This window comes from Gallus gallus, chromosome 2 (genome assembly GCF_016699485.2).
Source record: "Gallus gallus isolate bGalGal1 chromosome 2, bGalGal1.mat.broiler.GRCg7b, whole genome shotgun sequence".
Classification (NCBI taxonomy): Eukaryota; Metazoa; Chordata; class Aves; order Galliformes; family Phasianidae; genus Gallus; species Gallus gallus.
In genome coordinates, this window is record NC_052533.1 from 40000977 (window position 1) to 40024740 (window position 23764).

At 37.6% G+C, this 23764-nt stretch overlaps 1 protein-coding gene across 3 annotated transcripts in view; it reads right to left on the reverse strand.

Moving 5' to 3' along the window:
• GADL1 (glutamate decarboxylase like 1) overlaps positions 1-23764 on the reverse strand; it is a 254504-nt gene that overhangs the window by 216651 nt on the left and 14089 nt on the right. For 2 of the 3 annotated variants that reach the window (XM_046937979.1, XM_046937980.1), the window contains exon 2: positions 17058-17137. The gene's annotated coding sequence lies outside the window, so the exon portion shown is untranslated. Of the gene's footprint in view, positions 1-1633; positions 1746-17057; positions 17138-23764 lie in introns of those variants that run through there. The other variant, XM_025148022.3, reaches the window with a different exon arrangement.

Below are 23764 nucleotides of genomic sequence, written 5' to 3' on the forward strand. Positions count from 1 at the left end.
GATTTGTAAAAGCAGAGTTTGTGTCCAGTTAAGTTAAATTCCTGCCACAATAAGCCAGTCCCACATCTCAGCCCCTTTATCCATGCAGGAAGCTGCTGCTCTCAGCACATCAATTTCAAACCACACAGTACTTTCAAGACAGAAATTAAACATTAAAACAAAAAAACAAAAAGCACAAACTACAGGTAACTCCTACTACCACACTGGTCTAATGTTATGCTCAGCATTAGAATATGACTGACATGGAGGAAAGTTTGATTCAGCTCAGTGGAAGGGGCCAGAAGCAGAACGAATGTAAGTGTTAAAAATTGTTAGCAACTAAAAATCTAACTTGGGACAGCAGCCACTGAAAGAAAATCTAGGTTAGAACAGTTTATCTACCAGTTAATTTCCATTGATAAGGCCTCAGGAGGCCTCAGGCTGAGACTAACCAGGAATCAATGAATTTCTTTTATTTGTATACACATATACATACATATGCACTGAGCAGCTAAGAAGCTTTGACAAAAAAAAAAAACAGAAGTTGTGCTAGCTAGGATACATGGTAATGATTCTTGGGGCAAGGATTTTCTTTGATGACTTCAGTTACAAAAAGACTAGCTGAAATGCTCTCAGAGATAGACTATGGATAGGATTGATCCTTGGGAACAGCCTTGGGGATCTCAAAGGTTAGCTATTTCCTAGATTTGCGTCAAAGACTGAAAAACAAGATGAATAGGTCCAAAATTAAATTAATACTTCATCAGGCTGAAAAAAAAAAAAAAGAAAAAAAAAGAAAAAAGAGCAATGATTTTGACCTGAGAGCAAAGAAATGCCAGATATCGGGAATGCCATTGTGAGGTGGTAATGTCCACAGAGAAGGTAGAAATAAAATTCAGAGGTCTTCATGAACTACAGGGTATCTGTCAATTTCCAACCTGGTATTCTGAAAGAGTTAGCACACACACTCACAAGAAAATACTTTAAGTAAATGTTTCAAGTTGTCGTATGAACAGTCAGCAGTGATAAATGATCTTGTGTTTATAAAGCACTGGGGTTAGAAAGTGGTCCAGATAGTAGTTAATGCAATTTTTGGGCCTCGGTAGAACACAGGTCTTTTGAAAAGAGGATGCTGGTACATGGACATTAAAACAAAATACAAAAAGGATTCAAAGAAAGATCTGTCCAGACTAAACTCAAGAATAGTACTCTTTAAAGAGAGATGATTTTAAAAGAAAATCCTTAGATGTCCTCTATGAGAACTTCAGTAAAATAGGTGATAGAGTGCTTTGCAGGAAATTAATAAATAATGCTAGAGAAGAAGGAGGTGAAAGAGGAACTGATAGATGGGTATGTCTAAAGAAAAACTGAAAATACAGTGCTGAACAGCTTACAGTGTTGAAAGTTGCAATTTGACACTAGAAGCAACTTAATGATCAAAGATCAGTCTTGGGGCCAATTCTTTTTACATTTACTTTAACGATATTAGAAAGAAAAAAAGGAGGGTTATGGTGACAGGAAGCAAAGAAGCACTGTCAGTACAAAATAAAGCCAAGTCATAACAGAGAGAAATTGGAATGATCTGAGGAGACAGAGAAGAAACAGGAAGAAAAATAGGACTGTGGACTGCAGCACTATTTACTTGAGGACCTACCTGCAAACCTTTCTGCAGTAAATATGGAGAATCACTAGAGGAAAGTAATTGAAGAAAATGACTTCTCTTAGCTATGAGGCAGTTAGACCAGGAAACAAGAACCTCCTTCCTCTCTTACATCAGTATCTATCTGAGAGCTTCACTGTGTGTGATGCAATTTCTGCTGTTCAGCTGCCTAGAGCCCCAGTCAGATCAGGGTATGCTCATAGGCTAACCACAGAGAATTCTGAGTAATCTGGAAAAATTAAAGAAAAAATCAGAATGTATTATTTGAGCTATTTTCAGTTGACACGCAGAACCATATATGCCATTATAGAAGGTATTGGTAAGCAGTGACAATTCCAGTCATGCATTTGAAAAAATAAGAAGACACAAACAGAATAGGTGGGGGGGAGGCTACTAGGAAAAGGCAAAGAAATATGGCAGATGTAATAGCTGAAGTTGAGCATCTTGGCCAATCTCTTTTTCTTGGGTTGAAATTTGTCATCTTTGTTGGCCTGTTTTGGAGACAAAGTTCAAGTTCACATACTGCCAACACTGAAAAGGGTTTTAAAAAAAAGAATCTCACAATAGCAGATATTATAATAAGCTTTTTTAGAAAAGCTTTAGAGTTATGTTTACAGCTTTATGAAGATTCAAGATTACAGAGATAGAAGATATATTTTTAAAAATAACAACACTGTTTGCATAGTTTTATCATTCAGGCCATTATAGAATTCATAGACAAATGTCTAGGATAGACAAATGTCTAGGATGGAGTTAATTTTCTTCATAGTAGCTTCATAGTAACTCTCCTCTATAACACGGAAGAGAGTGGTGAGTGAAAGGCTGTCCAGCGCTTAGCTGCATGCTGGGTTAAACTACAGTAAAGAATTAGGAACTCAACTGTAGAGAAGTATATTTATCTGTTCTGCAAGAAGAGCAGTTATCTGTCACCCCAACATAAAACAGTCTCATAAAGATTCTCTCCACCTGAGCCAACACATAGAAACACAATGCCTTCCAAGACCTTTTATAGCCCCATATTCTAACATTTCCATTATTAACCAAAGATAAAAATACAAGGTAAATATATATTTTTAAATACTCTTGGTCAACAAACAGAAGGATCGAACATTTAAGTCTGGGTTTTCATTCATTCCTCCAAACTGTTCACTGTTGCATTCTTACTGGCTTATATCTTACTTAGAATTTTTTGCATCAAATCAATATAATAGTCTATTCAATCTGTTATCCTGTCTTCAGCAGTAGCCACAGGCAGGTAATTTATGCAACAGTTCAAACTTTCCTCCTTGATGAGGAACTGTTTGACATTATATTGGCAGGTAGAAGTTAGATTTAATCCTGAAAACTAACACTCTAGATGGTAGCCACTGCTGCTCTCTTCATTATTCTAAGGCACAAGTAAGGAGGAAGACTGCCAGCCACCTGAACAGATCGACGTCCAGCCTCCTTTTCCAGTAGCCTGATGTGTTATAACAAGGCAAAATGGTGGTGAAGGGCTCTTGTGAAGGCAAGCAGCCAGGACTGAGAAAGATCAATGATTCCAGAAGTGGCAGTAGAGAACAGCCAAGGCTTTCCTTGATAGAAATAAATAGGTATATGCTGCATCATATATCAGTAATGCTTTCATTTCTTCAGGAAAGCAGCAGACTTAGCAAGCATACTCAAGCCCATTGATTTGGGCCATAAGGATTAATCTAATTTAATGTGCAAGTGTGAATGCCCTGGACAGGGTATTATGCACTGAACACACAAACACAGAAAAGCCATGGCACATGGATCGAGTACTTCTACAAGCTATCTGAACAATTGTATCAGAAAGACTGAGCATCACCGACATAAATAAATAATGGCAAAAAATGTTGTCATTTTTTGGAGGACAATCAATTTGGCATTCAGGTCACAAAGATTAAATTTTCTTCTACAAGAGATTTCTTCTGTGAGCATGACAAAGCATCCAGTGTTCTCTAGGTGTCAGTTCTGTTCATTAGAATAGTTGAATGATAATGCTTTCCTACCTCAGAAGTCTCTTGTAAGGATAAATATATTGAGGACTTTTAAACACTCAGACCACATAGTACTATGTGATTACCCAAGAAATGTCAGACCTTTTTATTAATTCTATGAAGCTCACTGCCTCAGATCTTGAGGCACAATTGTGTAAAAAGCATTTCCTGATATCAGTTTTAAACTGAAAGGCTGTGATTTCATTGTGAACCCTTTGTTCATGCATTCTGAGAGAAGTAAATCAGTGTGCCTTCTTGACCTTCCTTAAACCATTAACAATTTATACGCCTCTTTCATTTTACCTCTTATTCATCCCTGCTCTTACGTAAATACTTTAATCTTTTTAATCTCCACATGTATGGAATACTTCGCAGGCCTCCAATCGTCCTCATTACTAGTTTCTGAATTTCCTGTTTCATTTATTGGCTAAGTGAAATAAAGTGACCAAACTGAATGCATATTCAGTATGGAAGGTTACTATTGCTTTATGTAAGATGTTCATAATACAGGCAATTTATTTTGAAAATATGGGATTTTCTCTCTCTTTTTTTTTAACCTGCATAGATGTTTTCAGCAAGCAGGCCATAATAACAGTATAGTTTTTCCTCCAAATACCTGCTATTCATTTAAGACTTTTCAGGGTGTCACACAGCTCTGAAATATTTCTTCCAATGTCCATCAGTATTTTCTTACTCCATCCGTTAGGGTACGGGTTTTGGAAGTGTAGCTCCCTACATTCTGTGCTACTGTATTCTCTTTGTTTCACTTCATTATCTTCTTCAGTTTTATTTCCATTATCCAAATGATTAGTATCCTGCCATATCCTATACTGCTGCCTTACACTGCTGCTTTGTATGAACACTAACCTGATCATCGGGGCACAATGAAAAGACTTTCACTTATCTATTGTACTGGATTGTCTTCTTAGCTTGGCGTTCATTCCCTTACCTCCTCCATTGTTAATCACTCAGGATCTTATCCTGTTTGCCTTCTTTTCTATTTTGCTTTACATCAACCATGCCCTTGACTGTCTTGATTGCCAACTGTGCCAAGCCACCATTTTGTGTTACCTATGAGAAGCTGTCCTTGTGCTCAAAGTCCTGTTGGTATTGATTCCATTAAATCCAGCTACAGCATAGGTTGGACCACTGCCAACCTATAGGTTGGACCACTGCCTGAGTACAGTAACCTCAGGCCAAGTGCTTACTTTGCAAAACACACCCAGGGCTCCCTAGTAAGAGTTCTTGCCTTTCTGTCCCTCATACAACCACTTCCCAAAAAACATGTGTAGTGTCCCACTGGTGATAGTTACCAGAAGTGAAGTGGATTCTGACCTTCTACCATCTTTCAGATGTGTAAACGTTGGATTGCATACAGTTTTTTAATTCATCATCCAGCTACATATATGCTCTAAATTAGATTTTTAAACCTTCTAAGTAGACTCTGCAGCTGGCCTTAGTAATGTCTGTAATTTAATATACCAAGTGTAGTCCATTTCATATCAGTTTCTAAGGGTCAGTTCTCAATAAACAAAATGCCTTGACCACACACCTCATTTATGAACTGATATGAGGAATAGCTTCATCTGGTACTTACTCTTCACATTCTGGTCCATGTCAGAGCATAAATTCTTCTACTCACACTAATCTCCACTTTCAGTACAATGTTTGGGGTGTGGGGGAAGGAAGGGAGGGAGGGAGTAGGGGGAGAGGGAGTAGAGAGAGAGAGACAGATAAATCACCTCAAGAAAAGAAGTAAATATACTGTAATCTATTGCTGGAATCCATCTTTGGAGACCTGCGCATTGCTCATGGAAAGCCAGCTCAGTATCTGCTACTAGCAGTGACTTGCTCAATGTTATAGTCCTGGAGTCTTGATAACACTCAGCCATCTGAGTCTACTCAGAAAACAGAATCTTCCATTATGGAGTTCATTGTTGTTCAACCATGGGAAGTACAGTTGCATATGGAATACTAGAAATTATAATCAACAATGCATCATTTGTGGTGAGATTCTTCGGGAGAGTTTGTATTTATCCTACTGATTTCAGAAAGGTTTTACTGTCTTTCATCATTCTTTAGACAACTTTCTTAAACCTAACCTCTTATTACTCTCACTTATCAGCTGGTCCTATAATGCATGCAGATGGAATTTAACTGGTTGCCATCTAATAACTGCAAATATTACCTGATGTGAATATACGGTTTGGATTTGGGATCATTCACAAGTAGCAGATATCTCTTTTACAGACTTCCTTCATTGCTCACACTGATGCTTTCTACTGCTATGATAGTTTCAGTACTGGGATGAGAAATATTTATATTCCAGAAATCCTCGCCCACAAAGACATTTTTCTTTCTGCCTTTCATGCTGATTTCTGATGTCTGTGCTAATTCACCACATCAGCCTCTATGTCTCCTACTTCCTGGATTTATTTAATTTGATCCGGTATATTTGTTTTCTCCATTATCCACTATTGCTTTGATAGTTTTCCCAGATAGTATAACAGTCCTGGTTATTGAAAGCTATGCTATTGCACAGGACATAAGCCTTTTCATAGACTTCCCTGTAAGAAACTTGTCTCTCACATATAAATCTGTCATTAACTAGGAATCCTTAATATTTCCAGGGATACAAGAGTTCTCAGCTCTTGGTATAATTATTTCCTATACTGCCTGGCTTTCAGTAGAAAATAAGTAAAACAGTACAACACAGCCTCTTCTCCATGATCTCCATCTATAGGTTGGCATTATTCAGTGAGTACATTTATCAGTCTTTCCAGCATTTCAGGCACAACAGCGTCTCACTCACTCCTCTTCCAACTTTTCCCAAAAGGATAGTAAAAAAACTCTACTGCCATTTTCTCATCTTTATTCCCTTGTGCATACACTCAATTACTTTTTCAACCACTTCCTTGTTTCTGTAGGTTATTTTGTCTGCAAATCAACCATCAGAGTTTTAGAAGTTACTCCAGATCAACTGCTTACCCCCAGCTTTATTTAAAGGGAGAGGTGTGCCTCTCTGGAATTTTTACCGCTGGCATATTTCTGCATCATACACTGGACAATAATGCAAGACAGCTCCATGTTTATAAAACTAATCTGTTTTTTAAGAAGTGAACTATTTATACAGATGCTGCGACTGCAATTATCATCAAAACCACGTGCATGCAGATTAGCTTATGTGTGGTCTTTCAGATCTTCTCCCTGCAATCTGTGTTCTTCCCCCTGGTTTCACACAGACTGCTATAGTGAGTTATCTTTATTTACTTTCTCAGCCTAAGGAATTGTATGTGATTTAACAGCAGCTAGAAAAGTTGGATGCTGAGCACTTATCAGTAGTGGTGGCAGCTGTTATTCCAATAAATCTGTCTTCTCCAGCTTGCCTTTATATTTAGGTATTCACTTAAGCAAAGCTGAATCTATGTTAAACAAAATTGCTTTCTAAAAGGGGAGTTTTAAGTATTAACTCTGGCAACTTTATGTACGTACTATGAGAGTAAATTCAGAAAACTTTCTGCTCATACTGCATACATAATACAGGCATATGCAGATCTGAATATCAGCTTGAGTATTTTCTTAAACCTATCACTGGTCTTACACACTTTATCTCATTCAGTGTGTCACACAAACAGGATGACCAAGAAGTCTGTACCTAATAAAGCACTGTATTATGCTAATAGAAAGAAAAAAAAAAACCTTTCACATATTCAAATTTACTCTTTGATGATAGATCACGATGGCATTGCCAAGATAAGGATAAAAGGCACATTTAAAATTACTTTAGCTTAAATATTTAAAAATTACAATTTCTAAATTCAAGTGTATAGGGATGTTCTAAAACATATGAGCTACTAAAAATAAAATTCAGCTGTGCCTGTAGATTTTGACTCAAACTGATAAACATGGCCAAATAAAAGGCAATATTTTGATAGGACATTAAAACATGATTACTAAAATGTGGTAGCTAATGTGGAGGGCTCCTTGGTCAATAACTCCTGTGTTTATCTAGAAATATCATGCAATAATTCAAGCAAATTTCAGGAATAAATGAGAGTTCAGATCTGGTGCTGTAAACCAGTAATGTAAGATGCATTTCACATTTAAAAAATTAAACAAACAGCTATAAATCGAAGATGTGGCACCAATAACAAAATGAAGATAACAGTGCCTCTAAGCAAGCGCAGCTAATTTTCATTCATCTAGGTATGTTCAGTCTTACTTAAAAATGAACACATATGTACAGGCTGATTGCATTTTTCCCAGAGACAAGACACAGTATGTTTTCGTACTTCATACTGCAGTAGAAGTAGCCACATCTGCTCACCTCAGAAAGCAGATGGATGTTCAAATACTGTATCAAAGTATATATTTCACAGAGAAAATTTAACTGCCTGGGTATCACGGTTTAATTCAATATAGCTGAAGGAGGAAGACTAGAATTTAATAAAATTCCCGAGTTAATTGATTGATGAATAACAGTTTCCAAGAACAGACTTTTCTCATCTCATTTTATACACACTGATCTGAAATTCACTCAGATTAGCTCAAGTTATAAGAAATTATAACTAAGGACACACTGAACTGTGCACTGTGCACTGCACACATGCAGTTTCTAGTTTCTAGCATTTTTTCAGATTTGAATTTACTGGAAATACATGACCAGAATACCTAGTTCTTTAAAAATACTTCTGGAGCTTGAGTCAAGAAATATTAAGAGCAAGTATTTCCTCCTAGTATTTCCGTGAAGAGCAGTAATGACTAATGACAATTCTCTCTCTCATGAGGGAAAAACTTTTTCTAATTTTCAACCATAAATGAATGGGAAAGCTTCCTAATTCCAAAGATGTTTTTATAAAAATGGTTATTGTTGCAAATGCTTCCATGTTTTCTACGAGATTAGCTTTCTTGCCCAATAGCTTATACAACTGATGAAGTACTTGCTAAAATGATAGTGATATAGATACAGATAACTTAAAAACAACCAAACAAAAAGCCAACATGTAGTCTGGAAAGTGAAATCTATACACATCACAAATGATTGTAGATCTGCCTGGTTTTATCATTGCTGAATGGTTTCAAAATGCTGGATTCCTTTCACTTGTGCATCCCCTGCAAGCAAATACATATCAACTCTTTCAGCTATAGACATCTAATAGCAGGCAGCCAAACTGTCTAAACAGAAAAAGGGGGATTTGGGACCTTCAGGTTTTTAGATAGCAAAAGCCAATCAGAAACATAATAAAATGCATTAAGGTTCATCTGATGTGGGTGAAAATCTCATCCCTATCTAAAACGTACATGTTTTTTTATAGGGACACTGTGTGAAGGAATTTTCCACACTAAACACTCATGTCACATTCTGACTACATTTAGACCTTCATGGGCAGTGAAGAGAAGGCAAGGAAAAATACCTTTCTATTCACCCAGAAAAATGAACAAACATTCATTCAACCTGCAAATGACTAAAGGAAAAAATAAACTTCATGGAGAACTTAGGGTTGTAGAATAATTCCAAAATGTCCGCAGTTTACATTGCAGTTTACATATTAAAAATGAATACTAGTTATTCAAGAACAAATAAATGTTTTGCAGTAAAACTCCATCATCTCTAATGCTGATCATAGTGGTTTGGTTTTGTCATGAGAGTGATAAAATATGACAAGTTTTAAGTAGGCCATGTCATGAAACTATTATCAACATCCATATATATTCAGTTAGACAGGAAATTCTTCTCTTATTGGCTTCCATCAGCTCTATAGGTAGACCTTCTTTTTGTCTATTGGCATGTTCATAACGCTACTGGCAAATTAATTTCTAAATTATAAATGAGGTAGGGTCATTTATAATAAATGGTGGTTTTTAAAATACTGGGTTTTCGGAAGTCAGTTTCTAACATTACTGCTGTTGAGCACATCTAAACAGAGACAAGAGCAAAGGTACAGAACATAATATTATAGGAGAGAATTGGATCACATGTCCTACAAAGAAAAGCCAAAACATATGGGGTTGTTTGGACTGCAGAAGAGAAATCTCCAGGGAGACACTGCAGCCTTCCAGTACTTAGAGGGAGTTTATAAACAGGAGGAAGACCACCTTTTTACAAGGTCTGATGGCGACAGGACAAGGGGGAGCAGTTTTAAACTAAAAAAAGAGAAATTTAGATAAGATGTTAGGAATAAATTCTTTACCCAGAGGATAGTGAGGCACTGGCACAGGGTGCCCAGAGAGGTTGTGCATGCCCCATCCCTAGAGGTGTTCAAGGCCAGGCTGGCTTTGAGCAACCTGATCTCGTGTGTGGCAACCCTGTCCATAGCAGGGGAATTGGAACTAGATGATCTTTAAGGTCTCTTTTAGTCCAAGCCGTTCTATGATTCTATGAGAATATTTTGGAACAGAATGAATGAAATGGAATGCAAAAAAAAGTATATGACATGAGGAGTCACAATGCTTTAAGAAACTATAAACTTCAAAATGACTTTCACTTCTAGCTTGGTGCTAACAATAAATTGTGAACAAACTGGTATCACTTAGACAAATGGCTAGCTGAGTCTACTACATACGTACACATAATATAAGATTTAGACTTGATGATCCTCGTGGGCCCCTTTCCAACTCAGGATATTCTGTGATTCTATGATATACGCAACTATGTAGAAATTGCCTCAAGTTCAGGTTCAAGCTGAATTCTTCACACTATTTTCCTGCAATAGCCACTCAAGGGTCAGCTCTACAGCAAACCAGGTAGCTCACGTGCCTTGGAATGCGCATAAGGTTATGCTTGTTTGCTATGTGGATGCACTGCAGAATGTTGTGACCAATTTGCCCTCAGCACCACATCATGAAAGTCAGCAAAATGAGAAGGCTCAAAGTTCTTCAAGGAAGGTCCCTTCTGCAATGCCAGGCAGGATATCCGAGCTCAAGGTCCAACTCAAAGAAAACTGTGACAGTTTCAGGTTTCAAAGCATCTGTGGGTCAACAAGCTCACATACAATATACGTACTGCAAGACACTATTAACATTTATGGTATCTTTGTCCCTACCCACTAAGTCAGACATGCCCAATCCACAGTCTGTAGGCCGCAATCAGCCCAGCCCAGTTCACTCTGGATGCCCCGTGCCATCATGGCGATGGCTCTGCCCCACTGAGTGCCCCAGCCCAGCCCCTGGAGCACACCCGTCACTCACAGCAACCACACAGCAGTGTGCAATCAGCACAGCCTGGGCTGAAACCGGGATGTGGGCAGTGCTGTGCAGTGCCAACTCAGTTATGGCAAATAATTGTATGTATTGTGATACACTGGCTAAACACAGTCGTGTGAACAGCGAAAAATATGCAGCCATGCTTTGTGTTTTGATAAAGGAATTTGAGAACAGGTTTCAAGATCGCTGAAAAAAAAATCATCAATTTTTTTGTATATTTGCAATTCTATTTTCAGTTCACATAAATATATTACCCAAGAATTTTCAAATGAAATGTATAGAGTTGCAGTCAGATATTCAACTTGAAGAAAAAAATTGATCATGACTCTTTACTGGATTTTTATAAGCCCTCTCTGAACAGAGAGAAACGCCTCTTGCTTCACAAACATGCCTTATTCATTACATCACATTCCGGCTGCACATACATTCATGAACAACTCTTTTCAAGGATGAAGCACAGGAAGAGTAAGATTTCATCAAAAATCTCTGACAGACATCTTGAGAGCTCACTGAGAATTGCAGCCACTGCCATCAAACCAGACTGATGCATTAGTTTCACAAAAATAAGGTCAAATATCCCAATAGATTTATGTTTTTGTTGCCCTCTTTTTTTGGTTGAATGAAAAACATTAAAGATTAAAATAAGATCCTCCACACTTCAGTCATATTTTCATTTCAGAATAATGAAGTTAACAGTATTAGCAAAGAAAAGAGTACAGCATTTAGAGAGAATAATCCTCCTTGCATTTCCATTTCTTGTTTGCATTCTGGAAACAATAACTTTATATTGTCACTGTGTCCTTGCAATAGTTGCCATCTCCATTTGTCTTTATTTTTCTTTTAATAGATAAATAAAATGGTTGAATAAAGAATGCTGGGAAAGCTGGCAAAAGAAAAAGCTTTTGAAGCAAGAGCCTTCTGGTCATCATTATCCTTAGGACACCATGCTAAAGAGCCTCTCCTTTATTCAAGTTAATACTGTAAACAAGAGGTATCTGTCTCAGGGGAGCAGTGGAGCAAAAGTGCCACAATATTAGCAGTGGCACAGCAAGTCACAGCAAGTAATAGACAGGCTCTGCTATGATGGAATAATAATAGAAAATACATCTATTACAGGGAGAAAATGTACTAATTTATAGTCAGCTCCATGTGGCGGAGAGAAACTGAAAACAACTTCTTAACCTGTCTTCCTAAGAAAGAAGGTACTGCCTCTCTTTCCTGCGAGACACAACAAAGTGCATTAAAAAAGAAAGAATGATTGGTGCTATTTTTGAAAAAGAATGATTAAATAATTATTTCTACTAATACTAATAACACTTGGCTCCTCATAAAGAGCTTTTCATGTACCTGGATCTCACAGTACTTTAAGTACAAAAAGTGTTTTATAGTTCCTCTCAGCCAGGGAATTCAAAACCAAAATATTATCAAATGGGGATGACTGACGAAACACCAGAAGAAGAAAAGTGTGCCCACTTTGTTTCTGTCGTTGCCGAAGATGTGTATCTCTTATATCTTCATTCTTACAAGTACATACTTGGAGGAAGCTACACGTCATATAGTTACAAAATGTAGAGATAAAGGTAAGCAGTCTGACTGGAAGGAACTGGTGAGGGAAAACTGGGGCCAGGAGAAACTTGGAGGAAGTACAGTTTGATAGAACAGAATATGGAAAGTGCACAAAGTTGGGCGGGCCGAGACTCAGTGGTGAAGGTTGTTCATTAACATCATGAATACTGTCAGCTACTTTGAGAGGTAGACCAGAGATATGACAGCCCTCCACTTCACTACAAAGTTAGTTCTGGAGGAGAATGTGACAGCTGTTGCAGAATGAGTAACACTTCCCTTCTACCTAGGGACTAAATAAAGAAGAAATTAACTGAAGCTAGTAGGAAATTTAGTAGACAACAATTCTCTGCACTACATACGGGGATTTACTTTTCCCAAAATTGCTATATGAGAAAATGCTCTACCTAGCTCCTAGCTAGATGAAAAAGTGTTGAGATTCACCTGCCTAAATAAAGAAGTATATTTCTTCCCTCTGTGTCATCATCCTTCTGGAGAGATCAAGGAATGCAAAAAACACTCTCTGCTGTACAGTTCACTAAAACACAGAGTTATTCTTCCAAAATCCTTTAAGCAACAACTTCACTTTGTATCCATCACTAATAGAGTCTATAATCCATCACATGGAGCTCTGCACGGGCTTAGTTCCAGCAGTTATGTAAAAAAACATTGTTTCAACCACTAAATCTACACCTTCAATAAACTTTCAAAGACAAAATATTCCCAGCAGTGAAACACTGCACTCTTCAGTGGTTAAGCCTCATGGAAACAGTGACTACATCTGTCACCCCAGAAGACCTACTTTTTCTACAGAACCCTTCATCATCCCTAGAGTCAGACTCCATGACGTTAAAATTCCCCTATATAAATTTAAGCAGAATTTTAAATGAATGTAGTGTCCCAGTTGTTGATTATTTGCAGCAAAATTCCTATGAACCATAAATGGCAGGGTTTATGAAAAAGGAACTGTTAATGCTTATCTGTATCATCTGATTCCTTACTTGGCCATAGACTTCCATGTGTAGTTTCTATGATAATATGTTTGTGGGAACTTCTCTAGTGTAATTGAATTTCTTGACTATTATTTCCTTCACACACACATGCACCTAAAACAAAAACAAAAATCAAAACAAAAATGCTGAAGGAGGTAGTGTGGATGATCTCAGCATTGCAACACCCATTCTTAATGACAACAATGACATAAATACATATTTATGTATTTTTATTTACATCGATTTTTAATTCTAGCCACTTTTGAGCTTTGGAAACATCAATTACAGCATAGAAGGAAAGGAAAATGCAGTGGAGTGGTTAATCTTTTCCAAAGTAAAACTCCATTCAGTGCATTGTTCCCATTTGTTCAGTAATGTGGGAAGAACTGCAGTTTGCAGTTCTATCAATAGCAAGAGACACAAGTCCCTGTTAAGAAACACAAGATTTTGCTAAAAAATCTTTATATCAAATAGTACCTTGAGAGAAATACTGCGCAAGAGGCTTGAAGTTCTTAGTTACTATCTAACCATGTAAAATGTAGCAAATAACAACTGCCACATCAAGAAATTGAATCAAATATATAAGAAAAAGAAAAAGACATTTTATCCTGCATATTTAAGCTGGAAGAAGCCTAAAACAAGTTGCTAAAATTATTTTTTTCCAGAGCAGGCATAAGCATTAAAGTAAGCATATATTTACTTTTACTATTGCTTGATCACTACCATCAACAAGTCCTGGCCATGGACCATGAAGTCACATCACCTTAACTACTGAAAAATGTAAATTTCCTGCATAATTGATCTTAAACATACATAGTCAAAAGTAACAATTCAGGACAGAAATTTGAATACCTGGATGTCAAAAGTACCTGTTGTGTACCCATAATACAGAGTAATTCAGTGTCATACTTCTGCAGTTAACAATACTATGAAGAAAACAAACTGCATTTCTAATTTTAAAAATTGCTTTGTATTCTGTATCTTCACTTCATGTCTTGTTTGCACACTTCTGTTGCCTTCCATAAATATAGCATATCTAAACATTTTTGTTTTTCTAAGGAGAATAAATCTGATTTTATTGCCTTCCCATCAAGTTTGAACTGTCCTTAGTTAGGTGAAGTTAAGATGCACGTGGAAAAAAATGAAAAGTCTCTACATTCTTTAACAGTGTTCAACATGACTGGGAAAAACTATATCTTTGCATGCACTATCATACTGTGACACTATATTACCAGGCAGGGATAAAACATGACAGTATAAAATGATGATATAGATTTGTCATGGAAGATGTTGGCTGCTGTGGAAAAGTATCACTTGCTGTTCAGAGAAAAAAAAATCCTAAGTTACCAGGAAACTTACACTGAAGAAAATTAGTTGAAAATAGTTTCAACTTCACTGCCCAGGGCATACATTAAATGCATTATCTGTATTGAGCTCTGCTGCAGCTCTAAATTTAGTGAAATGTGGTTTTCACTGAGGCTAATGAAAGTCGTAGTCCCCATGGAGAGTGAAATTTCAGCATTTTATTTATTCAATAGCTTCTCATTCTCCAACCAAACCACCTCAGGCTATGAATTATCAGAGCTCAGAAGATAAGGGTTGGGGGCCTCTTACAAAGGATGCTCTGAAAGTAACATCTCCTCTTTTATTATCTTGGCCCCCAGTGTCAGAGGCAGGGGTTGGTGGTACAGCAGTAGAGGCTGAAGCTTCCCACCAATATTCTGTTATATGTTGTTGCCATGTGACAGATGGCAGCAGAGAGGCAGTCTGACAGAATGGTATCTGACATGGAAGTGCAGATGAAGCAGAGGTGTGAAGTTGAATTCCTCCATGTGGAAAAAATGGCACCCACTGACATTCATTAACACCTGAGAATATTTATGGAGACCAAACAGTGGATGTGAGCACAGTGAAAGTTGGACTGCATGGGCAACATTCTCCTAGAAACAATGCCATCATAGCAGCTGTGAGGCGGTAGGTCACCTCTGCTGCTGCAGATTTTTACAAGTGTGGCATTCAGGCTCTTGTTCATCACTGGTGAAAATGCATAGCTAATGGTAATGACTATGTTGAAAAAATATTTTGTAAATGATAATTCGCTCTATCAAATAGTGTTATTGTGTTCCTTATATCTGCTATGGCTTCCATGGAAATAAACAGGAGGGATTACTTTCAGGGTGAACTATGTAAAATACATGGATAAGAAAACTTTTTGGAAAACTTGAAGAAAGACATGATAATGGTACCATCACACGTCTGTACATTCAGAACAAGAGTAGTAGGTTGCTAACCACTGGTATTGCTTTCTTTCGTGAGAATTCTAATATAAGAAACATAATTAGCAGCAGCCTTTCAAAAGTCTTTCTCTTGCCCTCCCCAAGAGGACATGCCCGTACTCCTATTTCAGTAGGATATGAGGCCGTAGTCCTGCACACTGCCAGGTCATGGAGCAGTAAACCTGTCTTCTGGCTTAACGGCAAGCACATACTTGTATTTCTATTGAATTTGCCAACTCGGGGATTATATTGGCTTCATGGTTTTGTGACAACCATATGTCACTATAGAAACACCTGCTTCTCCTTAAAATTTTAGTGAAAAAGATCATGCATACCTACTTGCATAAAGTCAGCAGGAGCAAAGCTAGACCACCAAAATTTTTCAGAGAATTCTAACCCAATGTCATGGTTCTATGATTTTTGGTTATCAGTATTCCACATCATAACATCATGTAGTGCACTGGGAGTTAAAGTGTTAATGCTCCAGTTCCAGGCACCTGTCCAGGAGAAAAGAACTACATATCCAAGGGGGCTTTGTATTCAGGGAGGAGATATAACCCCTGTCAAGGTCACCTGATGTCCCTCTTTTCCTTTGGCTCTCCTCCCTGCTGCTCAACCCAACTGCGAATCTCACCTCAGTTTTATGGTGAGGCCTTTCCACCTTTCGGACATTCTTTCTCATTATATTTCATTTATTAGCTTCAATTCTAATTATATTGTATTATAGTGTGTTACCTTGCATTCTGATACCATATTTAGTAAATTAGTTTGTTTCTACTCAGATCGTTGCTGCTGTTTTTAATTATTTTGGGGTCCCCTGTTTCCCCATTCCAGAGGCACGGATCTGAGGATCCCTCTGCCCTGCTAGTCATGGAACCAGGCTGAATCAGCCTGCAAACCCATTGACACCCAAATGCGTGATTCAGGTTGCTCTTTTCTGTAGCCAGAGTGGTTTCCATCAAAGTCTAACGTTGGATTTACCATACCAAGTTTTAGTCTGTATACAAATATAAAGATAAAAAAAAAAAAAACATCTGATGCTCAGTAAAAAGTCATTACAATGGGACTCACCCCTAGATTAAGACATCTTAACACAGTGAAACACATGTCCTCACTCCCACTGCAACTGGTGAATATCTGATCAATACAGTTGATAGAATCCATACAGCAATTGAGCTTAAAAGTTAGTTCTGAACCTCACAGCTCATGAGGTTAGCATGGTTAACAGCTCAGTTTCTGTGGCCAATTTTATTCAAAAAAGAAAAACGTATGTTTCCAATTCATTACTTCTGACTCCTGAATTGAAATGACTAAGTACCCACATACGACAGGGTCACTCATACAGTTTTGTCACAAGGCTGAAATTCACATCTCTACATACCGCAAGGGCCACTGCACTTCCACAGCGTCATCACAATCTGTATCTGTACTTCATCACAGTGTCGTCACTTCATGGTTTCCCTTAAAAGCAAACAAAACAAATGTGTAACAGTTTATATTTGTTTTACTACCACAGCTCAAATAGTAACCATTCCCATCAGCAGTAGGATCCCTTACAGAAATAAATAATAGCAGAATCCGCTTGAAGCACCTAAAATTACCTAAATATGAGGTAGTGAGCTGCCTGCTGAGATATACACACATCTTATACATCCTCTAGGCAGATTTTACTCACTGACATCTAAGAAATCTGTTACGGAATTTAAATCTCCTCCCCTACATAGTCTTCTCAAGTTCTGCATCCAATAATTATACCTCATCACTATAGCAGGGTTCAAGCATCCTCTCACGTGTGACATTTAGCTGAAAATGGTTCACCCCTGAGGGGATGTTTGGATGAAGATGCTAAAGATATCCCCTGCAGATCAGCTTAAAAGCTTTTTAGCTCAGTTAATAGATGAGAGTCTGATTGTATTAGAATCAGCTAATTGATTTGGGAAACAAAAACCTATAGATCTTAGCCTGTCCTACAATTGCCCTATAGTTTGCTGGTAAACCTGAACAGTCAGGGACAAAGTCTTAACAGATGCAGCAGACTCTGGAAATTGGATATTTTCCAGCTCAGCAATTGGTAGAGACGCTATCAGGATTATGCAGTCCCTTATTAAGAAGTGTCAAGGATTAGCCAGAACTGAAAACACTTGTGGGATTAGGGATTTATTTATATGGAGACAATCAGGAAGTGAATTAACTAAAAATGTTACTTTAAAGAGAAGCTGTAAAACTGCATTAAACCCTAATGTGCGTGTTCTCCTTTAGAATTACATTTGAATGATCTAACTTCAGTGTAGAAGTAAATTAAATTAAATTAGGACCACTTGAATTCTGGATAAGAAGGCCCTTGGGGGTTTTAATGATGTTTAACTGATCTATTTCTAAGCCGTATCTTTCGTTGACTCACATTAATTTTCATGAATTGAACTGTGTAGATAAACCACAAGTTCTGAAATTAGAAAATCCCACCAAAAAAAAAAAAAAAGAAAAGTGACTGCTACATTAATGGCAGCAAAACATTTTTAAAAACAGTTGCAAAACAGCTTGCTCATCTGCAAAGGCAACAGTAAGTGATCACGCTGACTCTGGATCTGCATACTGAAGGACACGGTTTAGGAACAGGCTCTCTTAAAGCTTTGCATTGGGACAGAGCCCAAGTGAGGTTCATTCTATACTTCTCACATTGACAACTGCTCGCTCTCTGAAAACTCTCTCCTTTTTTCTCTAATCTATATAATCCATGGTTGTCAACTTCTACCCAGTCTATTTCTTGCATGCTACTAGAAAAGCAATGGGACAAAAGGCATTACTTATCTTCCTGCTTTACGGATGCTCAATATCCTGTTTCCACACAGGAAAGCCTACACTGCTAAGCAATATTCTTGATATTTGAACACACCTACTAGGATGTTATGTCTAATTAAGGCCTTTGGGGAGGCTTACTATTCTCAGATAATATTTTACTGATATCTTCATACATCTGCAGAAATAAAGTGTATGTTGATTCAGTAACAACCAAGTTTCAAAAAATCAAAATTGAGAGGGTGCATTCTTCTCACTTGAACGAATTAAAGAAAAAGAAAGCTGGTACCAGAGAACAAACAATGCTTTTTCATAAGCATCATTAACTACAACCTGAAACAATATTAACGCTATTAGAACTGCTAAATGAATAGGAAAACTAAAAAGTTCTGATGGAGTCACAGTGGAGCTCAGCTTACCACTTTTACTATTTTCCAACATGGGCTTAGAATGCCAGCATTTTAATTAATAATTCCTGATGTTATACCCATTACCATTTTCACTTAAAAGGAAACATAACTCGCCTATTTAAGAATGGAGGAAAAACTGACAGAAGGAAAGCAGAAAAAGGGAGAGAGGTTGCATTTGTCAACAAGGTAGAGAAAGCAGTCCCTCTCTGAATGTTCTGGAAAACACATGGGGCTAAAAGCAGAGAGGTTAAGGAGGGGAAAGCATGTCACTTTTAAACTTGAAGCGGAAGCCAATTTAACCTTGACTTCCCCAGTGCCTGTGAAATCATTAATGATTTCAGATCCAAAAAGATCTGAATTCCAATTCAAGGCATTCAGAGCTCTGAATGAAAAGACTTGCTTCTCTGTTATTCTGGGTTGACAAGGTTTGCAGAACTTCAGAACATACGGTTCTGAGATTCTGGTACGTTTTTGCCTATCAGAATATCCTGATTTTATTTTCCACTGGAAATTATATTTATTTTTTTATTGAGCCCTGAGCTACTAATAGCTTAAACACATACTGAAATTCTACTTATTTCTAAAATATCCTGTTTTTCAGGACAATGACTGTCTTTCAGTTATGTGTGTGTCCAGGTTCTTCCATGACAAACACAATATGAATATAATGGCAAAAATCTGCCTGGTTCAGCCAAACAAGCAAACGCAAACAAAATATCCACAGCTTGACCCTGCTTTCTGCTGTCTTAATAAGCTGAATCAGCTCTTGAGTGGTAGAACAAACATCAGCACCTGTAAAAGAAGTTGGACCATGGAAGTAGAAGTAAGGGAGGACAGAATAGGAAGTAGGGGAGAGCAGAAGCTAAAATCTTCCTTTCAGCAGTAACAAATCATTAAATAGGCTCAGAGATCTCATTTCTGCAGGTTTACATGCCCAAGTATTATGTATGAACATAGGCAAGCCTCTCTGCCTTTTCTCTTCCTTCACTTCCCAAGGGCAAAGTTCTGCCAAGTGTGTAAAAAGAGTGGTTAAGTACAGCAAGATTTAGCAAAAAACTTCTTTTTAACCGCTGTTCAAGTATTTGCAGTAGTTGCAATGCATTGAATACAGGCCTAGAGTAAAAAAAATTCTACTTAGTAATAATTCTGAAGCTTTCTTAAACTAGTCAAAAGTGTGAATTCTTCCAACAAGGCATTTTTATATGGCTTTTCAAAAATCAAGGTCTTCTGCTGTAAAAACGAAAACAATTTCTTTTCAGTTCTCATCCTTCAAAAAGAGCTTGTGCAGTTAAACTTAAGTCTTTGCCAAGTAACCCTCTTTTGACTACGCATCACATTTGAAAATTTAAAAGAGAAAGGAGCTCTCCTCTGTGAAAGTCAACATTTAAAGCTTTTATTACAAAATTATTGAAATACTATGGTATTATTAAGATGCACTGTAAAGCATTTGGATTAGAGGATAGAGACATCAGTCAAGATTGTTCTGTAGATAATCATTCATAGATTTTGTAAGAATACACCCAAGTTCAGAAAAGAAAAAATGTTGTCCCTTTCTGTCTGAATTTATAATAGACCTTTATTCAAAAGCCCAACTCAGATTTGGTATTTGTTTTTGCCTTAATCAACATTGGATGAGATCATAGAACTACAGAATGATTTGTGTTGGACGAAACCTTAAAATCCATCCAGTTCCAACCCCATACCATGGGCAGGGCTGCCACCCACTGGATCAGGCTGCCCAGGGCCCCATCCAACCTGGCCTTGAGTGCCTCCAGGGATGGGGCACCCACAGCTTCTCTGGTAAACCTGTTCCCCCATCTCATCACCCTCATAATGAAGAATTTCCTTCCAACATCTAATCTAAATCACACATTTTTTAGTTCAAAATCATTCACCCTTGTCCTGTCACTATCAAACCATGTAAAAAGTTGGTCTCTCTCCCACTTCTAAGCTCCCTTTAAGTACTGGAAGGCTGCAATGAGGCCTCCCCAGAGCTTTCTCTTCTCTGGGCTAAACAAGCCCAGCTCCCTCAGCCTTTCTGTGTAAGCCCTCCTCTGCACCCTCTCCAACTGCGTCATATCTTTCTTAAGCTGGATGGAGCATACACTGAGTATAGTACGAAACATCTGGAGACTGAAGGACAGAATGCACAGATGAGCATCTTAACCAAACACAGACATGCTGCCAATTATCCTTCTTCCTGTTTTCAAGAGTAAAAATTGGTTCTCTCATTGAAGGTAACAAAAGAGGAAGATGTGTGAAGAAGGTCTGGAAACTGGAGTTGGACAGTAGGGAACTCAGAGACCAATAATTCTGGATACTTTCAAAGGGTGGGTGTTCAAGTTTTTCTGTCTCAGCTTATCTCTAAAATGTACACACAGTATCTAGCAAGCCTACAGAAGATATCCAGTTGTTGGCAGCAAAGCTCTTTTCAATACATGGGGTACTACAAAAGTGGTAAATAAAATTATTTTTACTACCACTAAGAAAATAAAAAAACAATAAAATACAGTCTTGAATGAAGGGCAGCACACTGTAATATTGTTATATTCTGCTTGAAATATGTATTTTTTTTTCTTTGGAAGATAATAAAAATATACCATAAAAATGGAACTTGTAAAAATAAATCTCAGATAAGTAATCTAAGGAGGATGTGAGTGCTACAAGAAATTGACATTGGTTTGCCTGATTGCTTTGATGCTAAATGACTTGAAGATTGGCCTGAATGCTCAAGGCTGTCATAAGATTCTCTGCTAAGCTTGATTTGTCCAAATCTGTTGCTCTGACAGAACTTTCTCATTTATGTACCTCTTGTGGACAGAAATAAAACATTATAAACTCTCAAAACAGTGTTGCAACTCTGGCATTGTGATTTTTTTCAGTTGGAAGCCACGTCAGGCCACTTATAAGTCAGGACTCTCTTGACTCCAGGGACCTGGGCACAATCATCATCCTTTACATGTCACAAAGAATAAGGAATACTCTAGTGTGCCACTTGGCAGTGTAGCCTGTATGTACACAAGCTGACTTCTAACTCACTTGTCAGGGGAATCGGAAAAGACCATCCCAAAACAGGATGGGCCTCTAAAGACTATTAAAGCCTAAATACATTAGAACCTAATGGAGCTTCAGACCCCTGACTGGCTGCACTAATCTTGACACCCAAGCTAGCTGTTTTAAAGACAGCTCACCACGTTGCTAGATTGCAGTGTAGACGTACAATAAGAGAGATGAGGATAGATATTCATCAGCTTTAAAAAATTAAAAAATGCTTAAGAAAAGAGCAGAAGAGAGACAAAGACTGATTTTTAAAGGAAATAAGATTTTACTTTCTGGAAATAGCCATTTAGACATAAAGCCTGATTAATGAAAATTTAGCATAAAACTCCCAACTAGGGAAACAGATGACATTTCCTCTGTCATTTGAAGCTTTGGTGGGAAGATCTCTCATAAGAAACTGACTCCAGTCTAAGAGGTTCTTCTCAAAAATGCCACACAAATTTTGAGGACTTCTATTTTTTACTTCCTGGGCAACAAATTTGTTCACCTGCATATTTTGCTCTGCAACTTAACTTAATCAGAAAAAGTTCCTACCATAGGAAGCACTACTTCCTTATGGATACATTTTTACCTTAACCCTCATTTTTACTTTCATTAAGCAAAATAATCCACATAGGCACCCTACAGTACAAAACCAGGATCCTTACTAGGACAGAATGTAGAGAAATCTGAAGGGTTGGCCTTTCGGCACATGAAGGGACACCACAGGAAAGCGGGGGAGGGAATTTTTATGAGGGCATATAGAGTCAGGATGAGAGAAAATGGATTTAAAATGGAAGAGGGCGGATTTAGACTAGATATTAGGAAGAAATTCTTTCCTGTGAGGGTGGTGAGACACTGGAACAGGCTGCCCAGTGAGGCTGTGGATGCCCCATCCCTGTAAGCATTCAGGGCCAGGCTGGATGGGGCTTTGAGCAACCTGGTCTAGAGGGAGGCGTCCCTGCCAACAGCAGGGAGTTGGAACTGCATGATCATAAAGGTCCCGTCCAACCCAAACCATTCTATGATTCTATGAAATATCCAACTTATTTTAAGTCTCTAAGTACTTACTGACATTCTAAGGTGGGCCTAAGTCCCAACACTTTGGGGAAGGAAAGAGAGCAACTCTTCTCCTATTTCTTCAGGCCTTTATCATTACAGAGGGAAAACATCAGGGACATGCTGTGTGTAATTAGGGAATGAAGGCCACAGGAGTTTAAAATCCCTTTTTTAGTACATAAACAGATCAATAGCTATGTAGAAGATCATGTTACTTCCTTAAGATACAATTAATTAAGGAACTTGAGGATGGCAAAGAAATACTGGAAGTCCCTTAATAGTCAAAATTCTAACTACTCAGAAAGTGAGTAAAAGTATCATTAATACTTAAAATATTACGTACACTTATTATTTTGAAATTAGAGCTAATACTAGCTTTAGTTTGATATAACTAGCTTTAGTTTGATATAAATGGTTTATGAAGCAATGTTTTGACCCTACTTAAATTGACCAGTGTTCATTTCTGAGATTTCTATTAATGATCCTCTCACTGTGCACTCTTACACTGTAAGCCATCATTATCCTCGAAGGTGACTCAAACAAATGCTAAATCATTGCATTTATGAGCAAATAGATGAGCAAATACTTTAAAACATAATATATTGCTTCTGTTGCATCTTCCAACAAACACAGTAACAGATTCATTAGAGTGAAACAAAATGAAAGCGAGTGTTATTTTGTTATATTTCTATAATGTTATTTTTTACTTGATCTTTAGTATGTAACAAGATTAAAAGAACAAGACCTGTGCAGTTTGTTTCAATGACAACATTGTTAGTTCAGA